Genomic DNA, 11,931 nt, shown 5'->3' with positions numbered 1-11,931 from the left:
CGGCCCCTTCCCTCTGTGTCTCTGTTCTGTTCACGTAGCCATCTTCTTATGAAATCACCAGATTTAGGACCCACCCTCATCCAGCATAACCTCATTTTAACCTAACCGATTATGTCTACAGAGACTCTATTTCTAAATGAGGTCACCTTCAGAGATTCTATGTGGACATGAATTTAGGGGGGACAACCCAGCCGACCAGGAAAAAATGAAAACGATGTTTTGAGGCAGACAGATGAAAGGATGCTTTTTTTTTTTTCATGAGCTGTTCTGCCCTATAGTGAACCTTGCTTCGTTGCAAGGTGTAACTAAGTGTTTCAACAAGTAAAAACTTTCCGTAGTACATTATACAGGACATTCCTACCCCTTCAGTCTCTTGGTCCTGCTACAAGAGGCTTGCGTCCCATGCTTTTCCATCTGAGGGCCACAGATTAACTCACGTTTGGTGTGGCCTAAAGCTCCCATGGTTTGCCTTTGTGAAGGCCCAGTTAGGAAAAAAGAACACAAAATTTTGAACACAAAATTAGTCTCGAGAGTGGATATTTATTTAGCATGAGAAAATAAATCACCACAAGCGACACATTTTTAAAAGCTGGCAAAGACCATAATATCCTCAATTTTTGTTTTCCTTAATCAGCTTTTTACCTATACTTTTGGCTACATCATCTTTTATGACCTCTCCGTAGAGTAATAATTTTGTAATATCTTCTGCAGAGGGAACAGAAAGATAGTTAAGTCTGTCTTCCTCCAGCATGGACTCTTCAAAATTGTTTTTATTATGGATAAGTTAGAGAAAGTCTCCGCTTCACACCTTGTTATTGAGCATGTCCTATAAATTATCAGGATTGTCATCAAATTTGGGTAAGTCTCTACAAAGTTTCTTTCATATATGAGCTGTGGGATTTCAGAACATTTCAAGTTTTATGCTGTATGGCTCATCTTCAATATTTTTTGAATTGGTGACATTAATTAACCAGTTTGACGTTGATGTCCTTGGACGTCATATAAAGAGTTTTGTGTTACTAAAAACGGGCCTTTCACCAAATCAAGCTGAATGAAATTACTGCTCATGTCAACAGAGCCCAATGAAAGGGCACAATGAATCCATAAATATGAAGCCACACTTGACCTTTGACCTTTGCGCATTCCCTTGAGAGTACAAATTATCTTATTCTCCACCATTTTTATCTTTTCTCCTCCAATTTCTCTTTAAGGGTATCCCGAACCTCATGATCTTCTCTTTGGCTATGTTGTCAACTTCACTCTCTATATTTCCCCAGCTCTCAATGATTCTTTACTCATTGCCCAGTATGACCAGCAGAGATTTTAGTAAGCCCTCGACAGTTTTTGACACTTAAAGTTTCAACCGGTATCCTTTTCAGTTCATATTTCTGGCTTCCACCGAGATAGCTCCTTCTCATAAGATTTGAATTCAGGTATACTCAGTATTTCTGAAAAAAAGAAAAAAAAATGTACAAAATCAATCCCAAATCAGGGCATGCCAAGAGAAATTCCAGTGCGCTTTAAAAATTGCCTCTATGTTTGATTGAGCTACATAATTACATAATCAACTTATTCTCAAACTACATACAGTGACTTGTTGATACGTGCAGGGGTGGTGTCCTCGAAATACTTGTCCATACAGCCTATTTTGTGGCCTGGGCGATAATTTTAAGTACAATTTCTTCTGGAACTGACACACACTTTGGGCGAACCAGATGGGTCAGACCCCATTTAGATCAGATACACTAAGATGGGATCCGAGACCCTGGGATGCCACAGATAGGAGACGTGGCACTGACATACCCACTGTCAGTACCGGTACGTAGAGGTCTGTGCCCTGTGACTGCAGGAATGCCCATAAATTCTACTGATGCAGTTCGTGCAAGGGGCATTTATCATTGCGCGTGCGGCCTCGTTGAGTATATGCCTAACAGGGAAGAACTTCCATGTTGACTAGGTGCCGAGGAGAACCGAATCTCCTACTTAACAATTTTGGACATCTGATGGTTTTCAGTATTTTCCACAGACTAGCTTCTGGCCCCACAGATTGCAAATATTGTTTCTCCTCCACTGTCCGTACTTTCTGCTGCTGCAGAATAGCACCTGTGTTCACGTCGGGATCCCACCCCTGGCCCCGCCAGAGCAGAGTGAGTGGTAGAACTAGTCCCAGAAGTCTTTCCTACACCAGGATGGCGATCATAACTTCGCTACACGTGGAGGGGACAGTGATTCACAGCAGTTATTCTCACTAACCCCAAGCCAAAGGCGCTGCCAACCCAACGTCCCCTCAGCCAACTCCCAGCGATGCCCGAGGCCTTCTCACACCAGGGGATGCGTGACATATTGGAAGGTGTAGCGCAGAGGCAGGGGCATGAGCTGATTTAAGTGAAATGGCTTCCTTTAGAACATTGTGCGGATTTATATGATGACGCACATTGCTGGAGCCCTTCTCAGAGCCTTGGAAGGCACTTGGACGAACGAGGAGCCCTAAAGCTTAAGGGTAATCTCAAGGTAAATTCGTATCTGCTTGGCAGTCATAAATCCTCTTAACTCAAATTCCAGGAGAAAATGAAATACCCGGGACCACTCCTTTCCCAGACTTGTGTCAGTCTACAAAGATACCTTCTATGTTAGACCCCTGGGACTCAGGAGGCAGGAAATCTCCTCATCGTATGCTGGTAGATAAATGTCCTGGCCCCTTGATATGTGACTGAGCCCTGTGATCACACCCAGTCCATTTGGTCTACATTGCTCAATTACTACCACCCAACCATCTTCTGCTCCAAGAAAAGGTGGCACTAAGGACCCTTTGGAATCAAGACTACCTCCCAGGGCGCAGAGACCAAGGCTTTTGTAAGCTTTTAAAAAATTGAATTCAATTTTGTCTGCTAGGTGCCGGATGCCGTTTCACATCCTGGAAACAGAAAAGCAAGCAAGAGGGAGTTTCTGCTCTCATGAAGTTTACATTTTAGTGTGTGGAGTTGGGTGGACACTAAGAAAGGACAGACGGTAACCAAGTAGGTAAACAGATATCGCACAAGTATATGAGAAAAAATAGTTTTAGGTAGTAAGAGCTATGGAGGAAAATAGAACATGGAAATCAGTGGAGGGGAGGTTGCTATGTTATATAGCACGATTGGGGAAGGTCTCTTTGAGGAGATGACATCTGAGATTAAAAAAAAAGTCAGCCATAAATCATAAAATACAAGGGTACTGATGAGAGAGAAAGCAAGTGAAAAGGCCCTGAGGCAGGAATAAGCTTAGTAGAGCCAAAGAACAGAAGGAGAGACAGTGGGGCTAGAGGAGGTGAGAAGGGTAGAAGACATGGTCTGAGAGGTGGCAAGTGACTGAGCCTGGAGAGTGGCGTCAGCCACAGTATGGAATCAGGTTTATTCTAGGTGTGCTGAGGGGCCGCTGGGAGGGAGGGCTTTGAACAGGAGAGTGGCACGGTCTGGTTTATGTTTTCAAAGCTCGCTTCGGTTCACGGTGCGAACACTTCATTAACAGAGCAGCAAGAAGAAAAGCAGGGAGATCACTTGGGTGATTGTTTCACGAGTCCAGTAAGAGATCATGTTCTTTTCTTTGTTCTTTGTTTTAAGGAGGAAGGAAACCAAACATTTTAAATGGGACTTGATTCCATGAGGGAGTCTGATTCATTCCTGAAAGTTTTCAAACTCTATTCACTTTTTTTTCCCATCTTTCCAAGTATTATTCTATTCTATTCTATTCTACTCTATTCTATTTTTTCTATTCTATTCTATTCTATTCTATTCTATTCTATTCTATTCTATTGTTTTAATTTTTGAGCAGGGAGAGATGTGATTAGCAGCTCAACCCCGAAGATGTACTTGCAGCACGTACACATTAATTAGTGAGGGGAGAGCCAGAGGCAAGGAGATTTAGTTAGAAGGCTAATGCACAGTACAGACAAGTAACCTGCTGTAGGTCAACGGGCTGTCACCACCAAACACTGTTGCAAATCTTTTGTAACTTATCCTAAGGAAAACCCCTGGATGACCTCCAGCCAGTGACCTGGCTTGCAGTCCTGTGTGGCTTTGGCGAGCCACTACCCCTCTCTGCACCCCCCCCACCCCCGCCACTTTCCTTATCTATATAATGAGGAGCTTGGATCAAACGATCCCTTTCAGCTCTACATTTCCATGGGCTCTTCACAAATTCATTTCTACATTTGTAAACACTCGGGAGAGACTGATAAGGCACTTTGATTGAAACCAGAAAGCCAAGGTGTCCAGGGAGATCGCACCAGGCTTCTCCAGATGTGGGCCATTACCATCCAGCGCGAAGGACCGCCAGGCAGCTCCAACAACATTCAGGAAAATGACTCCGTAACTGGCCATTTTTCCTTGTAAGGTTAAATCAAAGCACGACGGGAACAAACTGTTCTCACAAGGAGATAATATTGTTTCTCCTGGCCTGGCGGTGCAGTGGACACAGTGCTTCTGCGGCTCCTGTTCCAGTTTGCCGATCTCCGAGGCAGCCAGCCAGCTGTCTGCTAAGGAGAGAGAAGTGGAAGAGAAAAATAATATGGGAGCCTGATACTTCCCTCCAGCTGAGGGTCTCCTTACCTCCCTGATGGAACCAGCAGCCGGGAAGACAAAAGGAGAAAGAAAACAAACAAACCAAAATGAATCAAAAACGGGGGCGGGGGGGGGGGGGGGGGGGGGATAAGGAAATAGGAAAGATGTTAAAAGCAGAAGGCAGGGGCACCTGGGTGGCTCGGTCGGTTGAGCGACCGACTGTGATTGGCCCAGGTCATGATCTCGCGGTGGATGGGTTCCAGCCCCGCATCAAGGCTCATCAGGCTCACTGTCGGCGCGGCTTCTGATCCTCTGCCCACTCTCTCTCTGCCCCTCCCCCGCTTGCACGCTGCCCCTTCTCTCACAACAACAAATACACCTTTCGAGAAAACAAAAAGCAGGTCTTGGGAAGGGGTAGCCTCGTGCCTCGTGCCTGGCACTGGGTGGGGTGGAGAACCCAGGTAAGATCCGCCCCGCCCCCCACCCCGCACCTCGCTCCCATGCCCACGACCAGCTTCTACCAGCTTGTCTCCTGGGAGCTTTGTCCGCTCGCACGTTCTGGGGTTGGACCTCCTCCGGGTGGGTCAGATGATTTCCAGGGGAAAAAATGAACACGTTTTGGTATCCGTAACCAGCAGATGCCATGGTGATCACCAACCACGGTGATGTACCTGCACCTGCATAGGATCTCAGGCAGCTTGTTTGGTCTCCTGGACCCTCAGTTTTCTCATCCAGAAAACGTGGAGAGTGGCATCTACTGTATCCCATCAAATCGAACACACACCATAAATTGTCAGAGCCACCATTTTTTATGTGCCTTTAAGAAAACCCATGGGCCATCAAACCACAAGATAAAGCTCTCTTATCACAGAGATTGTAAGATACAGGTTCATCTTAGAGGATCTATGAAATATGAATCTATGAAAAATGACACTTAGAAGGCCGGTGTGAGCTCTAAAAGTGAGACCGTCTGTGGGACAATGTCCACTCAGTGTGGTGCTAGACACATTTAATGATTACCATTATCATTCTCATCATTAAAAAATCGAGCCCGGGGCGCCTGGGTGGCTCAGTCAGTTAAGCGTCCGACTTCAGCTCAGGTCACAATCTCACAGTCCGTGAGTTCGAGCCCCGCGTCGGGCTCTGGGCTGATGGCTCAGAGCCTGGAGCCTGCTTCCGATTCTGTGTCTCCCTCTCTCTCTCTGCCCCTCCCCCGTTCATGCTCTGTCTCTCTCTGTCTCAAAAATAAATAAACGTTAAAAAAAAAAAATCGAGCCCTCAGGGCGCCTGGGTGGCTCACTTGGTTGAGCGTCTGACTTCAGCCCAGGTCACTATCTCACAGTTCATGAGTTCGAGCCCCCATGTCAGGGTCTGTGCTGACAGCACAGAGGCTGCTTGGGATTCTCTCTCTGCCTTTCTCTCAGACCCTGCCCCCACTTGTTCTCTCTCTCTCTGTCTCAAAATAAATAAATAAACCTTAAAAAAATACAGTTTCCTGGGAAGTGGAGTTTGACAATGTCGCTGTGCCCCATCCCCTTTGGCTTCTCTCCACCCGCCTCCCGACCCCCTAGAACACTTAGCAAATACCCACTAGGGCGTCAGGATGGTAAGGGCATCTCGAGTGTGGACTTCATCAGTAGACTTGGTGAGTCACCCTACGCGCCTGGGAAGAAAGCAGAGACCAGGATGCTCCGGTTTTCCCACCAGCTGTTTGAAGGCAGGGCTGCCTCTGGGCTGCTGGAAGACTGGCAGAGTTGAGACCATCATCTGAACCCCGGACCATCAGAGTTTCTGCTGCTCAAACACCAGACCAGGAGATGCCCAGCCTCTCCAATGATTTTGGTTTAAGATTCGTATGCTTTGCTTTCATTCCCCTCTCTTCTCGCTCATATTTTTAAGTTTTTATTTTCTTTTAAAGATATTTTCTTAATCATTTAACAACACATATATATGTGTGTGTATTTATGTATTTACTTTTTACCTTCCTGTTTTTAGCTTTTTCATTCTTATTTTTACTTTAAAAAAGTCATCTTTTTAACATTTTATTTTGAGAGAGAGCGCACATGCAGGTGTGTGAAGGAGAGAAGAAGGGGAGAGGGGTAGAGAATGAGAGAGAGGGAGAATCTGAATCAGGCTTCACGCTCAGCTTGAAGCCCCACACGGGGCTTGATCCCAGCCACAACCCTGGGATCATGACCTAAGCTGATCTCAAGAGTCAAATGCTCAACTGACTGAGCCAACCAGGTGCCACCTCTTTTTCACTTTTTAACTCATAGGTATGGCCTATAATCATCATCATTTATCTCTTTTATTTTCATATTTTTATTCATTGGGGATTTTTTTTTGCCTTTTATCTTATTTTAACTCCTGTCCACACTAGCTCATTATTATATTTCAGCTGTTATCCTTTCATTTTACTGGATTTTTGTTATTTTTTTTTTAGTTCTCACGGGTGTGCTTTTACTTAAGATCATCGAAATGTAAAATTACCTTCTTTCCTACTTCATTTTTTTTTCTTCATCTATCTCTCCCTTAACATTTTTCTTTATCTTGTTAATGTGTTCTTATAACGACATTCAAGAAACATAATCCCTGGGTCACATCAGACATGAAAGATGTACATATGGGGGCGCCTGGGTGGCGCAGTCGGTTAAGCGTCCGACTTCAGCCAGGTCACGATCTCGCGGTCCGTGAGTTCGAGCCCCGCGTCGGGCTCTGGGCTGATGGCTCAGAGCCTGGAGCCTGTTTCCGATTCTGTGTCTCCCTCTCTCTCTCTGCCCCTCCCCCGTTCATGCTCTGTCTCTCTCTGTCCCAAAAATAAATAAACATTGAAAAAAATTAAAAAAAAAAGATGTACATATGTACAGACCCATTGGTATAAATATAAACATATTTATATATATCCACACTACATAATTCCAACGAAACAGGCAAAACAATATATGGTGTTAGAAGTCAAGATGGTAATTACTCTGATTGGGGGAGAGGGACAATCCGCATCATAGATGGGTCACTGGATGCCTTTGAGATGCAGCTATAGGAGAAACTGTGGGACAGGTGGAGGGAGAAGGCCTTAACTCTTCCTGTGCTAATAAGGATGATTTACTCCCCTTGCCCTCAAACCTTTGAATACTCCAGAATCTATAGGTTAACCTGGGGGTTAACCCAGGGCCCCAGTTCTGTCTGAACAAACACTGCACCTGACTTACTTGCAATCTCACCCATTCGTCCGTCCCACCGTATAATTGGCTGTGTGCAGTACCATGAACAATGTCTGGCGGGAATTAAATAGCAAATGTGAACAAGATGTCATGCGTGTTTTCATGGCCTGTTTTCTTTTCTCTCTCCCTGCCGGACCCTAAGCTCTGTAAGGAAAGGGGAGTTAGATGGAAGCAGGAGTGCGATGGAAGCACGTGACGGGGGTGGGGACCCAACAAGGTGAGGTGTGTGAGGGTGGGGAGAGCATGAGGAAAGCTGTCCAAGGGGGAGTTTGTTCTTAAGTTCCAATCTCTAGGATCTGGGCAGATGGAATGGGCAAGCACAGGGGGAATGATCCGAACTAAGATGCCCGCATGGGAAAGGCCCATAAGTGAGAAGCCTGGAAGTCTTGAGGAACTGAACAAGACTCAGTCTGGAAGGTTTGCAACATTTTGCACACCAGCACTTTAAACTCTGTTGGGTTTTGTCAAATTGTGTCAACACAGGCCACATACTAGGTTGGGCAGATGGCCGGAGGCCTCACCTGAGATGCAAATCCCCTTTTGAGCAACGAGGTAGCTGTGAACATCCACATGGGAGGAGTCCAGGAACAGGTCTGAGCCAGCCTTCTGGCACCCTGTCTGGTGTTATCCTTGTATTTCCAGGTTGCTCCTTCGACCCTCCTGGTTGCCTCTTGGTGTGGTTTTCCCACAACCTCCCCTTGCGTGGTGGTCAAAGAGAAATGGGGTTAAACTGCCCCCCTGAGTACAAAACTTAGACTGAGTATCCCATACCCACCCACAGTATTGGAACCCAAGGTACCAATACTGGGCTTTGGACCCACTGGAAAAGGGCATGGGGAAGGGCACCTGGGGGGCTCAGTCAGTTGGGCGTCTGACTCTTGATTTTGGCTCAGGTCATGGTCCCAGGGTCATAGAATTGAGCCTTGCATTGCATTGGGCTCCACATTGACTATGGAGTCTGCTTGAGAGTCAGTCTCTCTCTCTCTCTCTCTCTCTCTCTCTCTCTCTCTCTCTCTCTTTCCCTATGCCCCTCCCCCACTCACACACTAGCACTCTACCTCTCTCTCTCTCTCTTAAAAAAAAGCAAAAAAAAAAAAAAAAGATCTGGGTGTCTAGGGAAGAAATTAAGACTGTTCTTCACTCCTTTTCCAAGCTCCCCAAGGGAGCTGTTCTGTGTACTATAAACTCTAAAGCAACCGTTAAAATGACAAAACAAAGAACAAAAAGACATAACTAATAAGCCAAAAAGGAGATAAAATAGAATCATAAAAAAATATTCAATCCAAAAAAAAAAAAAAAAAAAAGGCAGAAAATAAGGGAAGAGGGAATGAGGAACAGATGGGACACATATAAAACAAAGCAAGATGACAGACTTAAACTTAAGTGTATTAATAATCACATTAAATGTGCATGTCTGCATAAACATACCGGCACACTTATGAACAGAATTTTAACAACTTAAATTTAAAAACATATTTAAGGGGCACCTGGGTGGCGCAGTCGATTAAGCGTCCGACTTCAGCCAGGTCACGATCTCGCGGTCCGTGAGTTTGAGCCCCGCGTCAGGCTCTGGGCTGATGGCTCAGAGCCTGGAGCCTGTTTCCGATTCTGTGTCTCCCTCTCTCTCTGCCCCTCCCCCGTTCATGCTCTGTCTCTCTCTGTCCCAAAAATAAATAAACGTTGGAAAAAAAAAAAAAAAAGGGCATCTATGATAAATCTGCAGCCAAAATCACACTTAATGGTAAAAGACCGAACACTTTCCCTCCTAAGTTCAGGCACAAGGCAATGATGTCTACTCTTACGTTACTCTTAACATTGAACTGGAGCTTCATGGAAGTATAATTAAACAAGAAAATCAAATAGAAGGCATCCAGCCTGGAAAAGATTAAGTAAAACTGCCTTTATTCACAGATAACATAACCGTCTCTGTAGGAAATTTTATATACTCTACAGAAACACTATTAAAACGACTGCATTTAGCAAGCTGGAAGAATTATCTATATTCAAAAATCAATGAACAGTTAGAAAAAAAATTTAATGTAATTTATCATAGCATCAAAATGTATATTTATGAAATACGTAAGGATAAGTATAACAAAAGCTGTGAGGAACCTCTGCACTTAAAACTACAAAATACTGTGGAAGTTAAACAAGACCTAAATCAGTGGTGAGATACAGCCTGTTCATAGTTCAAAAGGCTCGATATTGTTTAGATGTCGATTCTTCCCATTTGTCTTATTGGCTCAACACATCCCAACCAAAATCCCAGCAGGTTTTCGTTTGTTTTATTGTTGTTGTTTTTTGCAGAAATTGACAGGCGGATTCTAAAATTCGTAGAGAAATGTAAAGGACCTAGAATAGCCAAAACAACTTTGATGAAGGACAAAGATTCAGGGCTATCACTATCTAATTTCAAGAGTTATTATAAATAATAATCAAATAATCAAAGCAGTGTGATATTGGCATAAATAAACAAATAGATCAATGGAATCAAACAGAGTCCAGAAATAGACCTGCATATACACAGACAACTGATTTTCTTACAAAGAAGCAATGGCAAATCACTGGAGAAAGGATAGCCTTTTCAAAAAATGCTGCTGCAGCATTCACATGCAAAAAAGTGAACTTCTGTCTCTACCTCGTACCATATAGAAAAATGAACTCAGATATGAAAACCTAATGTAAAGCCTAAACCGTCTGCTCACAGAAATTAACTTGAAATGAATTTAAGACTTAAATATAAAGACTAACTCCTAGAGGAAAACGTTGGCAATAAGCTCCTTGACATTGGTCTTGGCAATAATTTTTTGGATATGATACCAAAGCGGGAGCAACAAAACCGAAAATAAGTAAGTGGGACTTGCTCAAACTATAAAGCTTCCGCACAACAAGAGTCAACAAAATGAAATGGTTACCTCTAGCATGGGAGAAAATGTTTACAAACCACATACTGATAAGCAGCTAATATATAAAATGTATAAGAAATTTATGCAACTCAATAGAAAAATACAAATAATCTGATTTTAAAATGGGCAATGAGACTAGACAGACATTTTTCCAAAGGGGAAAAAAATAGGTATATGGAAAGGTACTCCACATCACTAATCATCAGGGAAATGCAAATCACGAGATATTCCCTCATACCTGTTAGAATGGCCATTATCAAAAAGATAAGAAATAACAAGTATTAGGGCAAGGATGTGGGGCAAAGGGCACACTTGTACACTGTTGATGGGAGTGTAAATTGGTACAACCACCGTACAAAACAATATGGAGGTTCCTCCAAAAAATAAAAATAGAACTGTATGATCCAGCAATCCCGGTTCAGAAATCCCACATAAAGAAAATGTGAATCAATAGTTGTGAAATTAAAAAAAAAAAAAACTAAACTATAAAACTTTTAGAAGATAATATAGGGGAAAGTCTTTGTAGTGTTGGGTCAGGCAAAGATTTCCTAGCTATAACAATACAACCATGACCCATAAAAGAACAAATGATAAGTTGATGGACCCGATTTTTAAAAAAATGAGAAGTCACAGAGAGAAAACATTCTCAAAGACAAATCTGATAAAGAACTTGTATCTGAAATACAAAAAGAACTCTCAAAACTCAATAGGAATAAAACAAAAGCTCTATCAAGCATCTGACTTCAGCTCAGGTCATGATCTCGTGTTCTGTGAGTTCGTGCCCTGCTTTTGGCTCTGTGCTGACAGCTCAGAGCCTGGAACCTGCTTGGGATTCTGTGTCTCCCTCTCTCTGCCCCCACCCCCACTCATGCTCTGTCTGTCTCCCTCTCCCAAAAATAAATAAACATTAAAAAAAATTTTTTTTTAATCAAGAGAAGGTTTGAACATGCACTGCACATAAGAAAATGGATGTATGTCAAATAAGCACATGAAGAGATTCTCGACATCACAGCCATGGGGAAATGCAAATGGAAAAAAAAAAAAAACCAGTAAGATACGACTACACATTGATTAGAATGGGTAAAATGAAAAAGACTGGCTGTACCAAATGTTGACCAAGATTTGAAAAACTGAAACTTTAACACACTGATGGTGGAAATGTAAATGCTATAACCACTTTGGAAAACAATTTGGTAGCTTCTTAAAATGCTGAACATACAGCTACCCTATGATTCAGCCAAGCTACTCCTAGGTATTTACACAAGA

General features: G+C 43.3%; 1 long non-coding RNA gene across 1 annotated transcript; it reads right to left on the bottom strand.

Moving 5' to 3' along the window:
* Positions 1-520: 520 nt before the first annotated feature.
* LOC128313872 (uncharacterized) lies at positions 521-11,392 on the bottom strand. The gene is made up of 5 exons (XR_008294899.1): positions 5,794-11,392; positions 5,050-5,568; positions 4,729-4,917; positions 4,292-4,510; positions 521-1,448 (listed from the first exon to the last, which is right to left on the bottom strand). It is a non-coding gene; the product is annotated as an uncharacterized LOC128313872 (long non-coding RNA).
* Positions 11,393-11,931: the final 539 nt, after the last annotated feature.

Source organism: Acinonyx jubatus, chromosome C1 (assembly GCF_027475565.1).
Source record: "Acinonyx jubatus isolate Ajub_Pintada_27869175 chromosome C1, VMU_Ajub_asm_v1.0, whole genome shotgun sequence".
Taxonomy (NCBI): domain Eukaryota; kingdom Metazoa; phylum Chordata; class Mammalia; order Carnivora; family Felidae; genus Acinonyx; species Acinonyx jubatus.
This window is presented reverse-complemented; position numbering and strand designations above follow the sequence as displayed.